Source organism: Cricetulus griseus (assembly GCF_003668045.3).
Source record: "Cricetulus griseus strain 17A/GY chromosome 1 unlocalized genomic scaffold, alternate assembly CriGri-PICRH-1.0 chr1_0, whole genome shotgun sequence".
NCBI classification, from domain to species: domain Eukaryota; kingdom Metazoa; phylum Chordata; class Mammalia; order Rodentia; family Cricetidae; genus Cricetulus; species Cricetulus griseus.
Window position 1 is genome coordinate 248,531,382 of NW_023276806.1, and position 5,045 is coordinate 248,536,426.

The following is a 5,045-nucleotide window of genomic DNA, read 5'->3' on the forward strand; positions in this document are numbered from 1 at the left end:
GAAGACCTGTGCTGAGCGCCTGCAGTCTGCCTGCCTGGCCTCTGGCTTTGGGGCTCCCTCTCCCATGGGACAGGGAACTGAAGGATGCCAGAGCTGAGTAGCCTGGAAGAGGGTATTAGTAAGACATCTCTTCAGGTAACTGCAGCCCCCCTCCCCCAAGCTTCTCTGACTGCTCAGTTGCACATCTCAACAGCAGAAAAGCCTCAGAGGCCGTGGCGGGAGCAGTCAGCAGGGCCTGTCTCCACCCCAGGTGCCCCCGACCTGTCTTCATCTTCCTAGGTGTGCCCCCCAAGCCCCAACTCAGCACAGAGCCATAGTTGGGGACAAGTCTCTGATATGCAGGACGGTCCCCTAAGAAGACTGGTGCTGTCACCCTCTACCTTACCCCAAGATCTCTACCCTGCTACCACAGCCATTGTCCTCAGCAAGGCTTAGGCAGAGGCTACTAAAGTAAGAGCTGATGTGTGGAAGGAAGGAGCCCAGGCTGCCAAGGGCATCCAAACAGAACCCACCAAAACATTCCAGCTTCCCACAACCTGAGCTTTCCCCAGAGAGAATGCCTCCAGTGAGCACAGCCCCTGCAGAGGGTAGGGTGAAGTGTCTGCCAGCCATCAGTCCCCCAGATCACATAACACCTCACAACATCTTGTCCCCAATGAACTGGCAGGGGCTCCTGCAGGGTGGAGGCGGAGTGGGGGGACACGGACACTGCTGTATCTAAGTAGGGGGATTGTGCAGATCCAACTGAGCCAGTTTATGGAATGTTCTTGGGGGCCCCTGCCCCTTCCTTGGCTCCCACTCCACCCCCCTAAAGAAAGGAAAATTATTTTTCGTATTGTAAACTTTAAACATGAAAAAGCTGTTTTTAATTAGCAGAAGCTGACTTGCATGTTCAGTCAGTGAATGTCTGTGTCCTTCCAAGAAAGGGAAACACGCCTTTGTATTGCGCATGCTCTCTCTCTCTCTCTCTCTCTCTCTCTCTCTCTCTCTCTCTCTCTCACACACACACACACACACACACACACACACACACACCTGAATGCAAGGATACATAGTAACTCAAGCTCACTCAGCCTCCTGGATATGCCAAACCCATGTGCTTCCCTCTATGCAGACACACATGCTCTCGAAAATGGTTAAGGGCAAGTCCACCAGGCTAGAGTTATGTCTCAAGGGTGGAGCCTCTACCTAGGATCCCTCAGAGAGGGGCTGGGGGTGTGGCTCAGGATAGAGTCCCTGCCTACAATCCCCCAGTGAGGGGCTGAGGGCTGGCTCAGTGGCAAAGGATAGGCCTAGAATATGTGAGTCCCTGGTTTCTAGCCCATCGCATACATAGAAGCCAGCTCCAGCATCCGGTGTATACCCTCTTCAGGTCGGTAGCAGCCCTGCCCTGGTCTCTCTTTGCCTTTTATCTTAAAGTCTTAGGGTTCTGAGCCACCTTGATCCTAGGGATATTGGGCTGCTTCCTGCTTCTTCCTAGAGGCCTGGCCAAGGTCCTCAGGCACCTCCCTCCACACCTGGGCTCTGGCTGTGGGAAACTGCCCTCTCAGGGGACGGTGGTTTGCAGGCCCGAGAGACAGGCCAAGTGTGACTTCTAGGGCCTCGCAGTGAGTCAGGCCAAGGGGGCCTCCAGGGAGCCATGTGAGGTGGGAATCTGCCTGGACCTGGCCAGCTTGGAAGCCCGCCCCTGGCTCTGCTTTGCAGAGCTCAGCTCCAGCTTGAATGTTCTCACGGCTCAGATCCCCTGTGCTCTCCTAATGCTGGCGGCACCTGGCTGTGGTCTCAGCAGCCTGGGACCTGGCCCAGAGAGACCTGGCCAGAAGATGCCGTACACAAGAGAGGTGAGGGGTGAGTGCCAGTCATCATTCCAACTCCAGCATTTGTGGCAAGGCCACTTGGCACCAAGCTGCACTCGTATGCAAGGCAGGGCCCCTGCTTAGCATGTCTCTCAGTGTTCCCAGGGGCTGACCCGGCAGCTACAGCTCCCTCCTCGACAGTAGAGCTCTGATATGCTGCCAGCAGCCATGTGCCCAGCCCCAGGGGTTGATTTGAGATTCGGTCCCAACCATTCTTGGCACTGCTGTTGACTGGGGTTGTTTTTCAATCTGGGCACAGCTCCCAGCCCTGGCCAGCAAGCTCCACGGGGTCGGAAGAGCTGCTTCCTCTGTAGACAGGAGCTTCTGCAGCCATCTTGTGGCTGTGAGGAACAAGGTAAGTGACAACCCTGCCTCCCAAACCCTTAAAGTCACAGTCCATCATCCCATTCTGGTTCCTGGGACCTCAGACTCCTTGTTATCCAAATTGCTACTTAAGATACAGTGGACAGAGTTTTGGATAGCTAAAACCAAACAATTCAAAATTAGGGGCCCAGCAAGATGACTAAGTGACAACTTGAATTTGGTCCCTAGACCCATATGGCGGAAAAGCTGACATCTGTAAGTTGTCCTTTGACCTCCATATGTGTTCTGTGGTGTGCACACATGCCAAGCACTGACATACCAAATAGAAAATGGCACAGCAGAAAATGGGGGCTGGAGAGATGGCTCAGCGGTTAAGAGCACTGACTGCTCTTCCAGAGGACCTGGGTTCAATTCCCGGCACCCACATGACAGCTCACAACTGTCTGTAACTCCAAGATCTGACCCCTCACTCAGACATTCATGCAGGCAGAACACTAATGTACATAAAATAAGAATAAATACTTTAAAAAAAGAAAAGAAAATGGCACAGCAGCTAAGAGTGCCATGAGTTTAGATCCCAGCATCCAGGAAAACAGTGTGAGGTCACGAGTGTCTGTGACTCAGTGCTGTGGAGGTGGAGAGGGGTAGCCAGGGGGCCACAGAGCAGGACACTGTGCACATGATGTCAATTGATGGAGTGGGCATGCGGCTCTGTGAAGAGTGTCACCCTAGCACATGTGAGACCCTGCCTTCAATTGTGAGACAATACTTCTGCACACAGAACTGGGCGTGCTGGCACAGTCTGTCATCCCAGCAACATAGAACTGAGAGGAGGAGTGCAGGTCTAAGTCATCCTGGGCCCCACAGGGAGGTGTGTGGTAGCTGCCAGACATGGCCAGGGGCCTGGTCTAGGGTTAAGAAGAAGCAAAGGGATTAGCTGAGAGGCTGTCATAGTCCTGGATGCTGAGGGCACTTCCGTTGTCACTGCATACCACAGTGAGCATGTGGACGTCAGAGGACAACTCAGGAGTTGGTTCTCATCTTCCACCGTGGGACCCAGGGACTGAACTTAGGTTCAGGACAGCCTGGGCTACACACAGAAATCTGTCTCAGCCCCCCCCCCATCACCACACACACACACAAAAGGTAGCAAGAGAGCCTTCCAGACCAACTGGGGCTACAGAGTGAGACCCCGTCTCAAAAACAAAATGGCACCTAAGAACAGCCACTCGTGAATTATTAATGCATGGTTCTCCTGTGGGTGAGTGGGCATTGAGTGTCTCGTCCAGGCTGACAAGGCTGCAGTCTGTTTCTGGCTGTGAGGCTGTTCACTGGCAGCTCTCTCTGTCCCTCTCTTCCTGAGGCCAGCAGCAAGCTGACCCCATTCCTGCTGCACAGGTGTCCAAGGCCATGTAGGAATGTGTTTGGCTGCTGAGGTCTAGTTAGCAGGATGCTGTGTTGCTGCGGCTGCTCTCTGCTATGCCCACAGCACAAAGCCTCAGGGCCAAGGCAAGGTGATGAGTGGACATTTCTCCCTGAAAGAACCGAAGAGCCTGTGGCCAAAGCTATGGGTGCAGGAACAATGGAGAGTGGGAGCCAATGGTTGGACCCCAGCATTGACTTAGGGGCTTCTATTCATGTGGACCAGCTCCCCAAATGGGAATAGAAACCTGGGTGCTGGGCAGCCAGGAAAAGCCAGGTTCAGTGTAGTTGCCATGTAGGTGCTGAGAATTGAACCTGGGTCCTCTGTAAGAGTAGCCAGTGCTGTTAGCCCCGAGCCTTATTTCCAGCCTCTCGCCTCTTTAAAGGTTTTTTCTTTATTTTGTGAGTGCATGTGTGTGTGCCCACACGTGGGGGTCAGAGGACCAGCTTTCAGGAGCCAGTTCTCTCCTTCCACCATGTAGGCCTTGGGATTGGACTCAGGAGCGACACTAGGCTGCAAACCTTTATTTACCATCTTGCTGGTCCCTGGCTCAGTTGCAGGGTGGGTAATCAGGAGCTGGGACCTCACCTGACTGCCATCCAGGTGGACTCCAGGTCTGCCTTTTGGTTGTTTGCAATATTGGGAGGGCATCTGGGGCTACCCAACTGCACACACACATGCACACACATGTATACCACACATATAGCTAGGTCCAAGAAGCATGGGTGAGTGGTTTCTGAGGCATGCATTGCATCTCAGTTAAAGCTCTTCAGCATCTGTGCACTCCCTCCCAGAGAGTGGCACAAAGACAGGCCAGTGTGGCAACACAGACTCACTTCTGCTTGGGAATAAGAAAGGTACTTCTGCAAGGGGGAGCCTTTTGCAGCAGGTTTTGAGGTATGAATAGGAGTTCCCTAGGCAGAAAGTCATTCAGTAAACAGGTAGCATGTATTGTATTAGCTAGTAGACATGTATGAGCTGAAACATTGAAGGAGAGACCTAGAAAGACCTAGGGGAGGATCACAGATAGGAGTCCTTTCCCATGCTGAGGTCTTGAGATCATGTGGCTGGGGGTGACTCAGGTTGACAGCATCCATCTGCCCTGATTTTACAGGGAGAGGTCAACTTACTTACTTACTGTCATTAGTATGATAATGATAATAATGAGGTGTGAGAGTGTGTGAGAGTAAGAACATTGTGTGAATGTGTGAATGTTTAAGTGTGTGAATCTATGTATGAGTGTAAGCATATATGTCTATGAGTGTGTGAGCAAGCATGTCTGTGTGTGACAGTGTATGTCTGTGACTGTGTGTGAGTGTGTAGACATGTATGGGAGGGGAGTGTGAGTGTGAACATGAGTAAACCTGTGGGCGAGTTTGTGACCATGTATGTCTGTTGTCTGTGTGAGAGTGTATGTGTGTGTGAGCGTGCACATTTGTGTG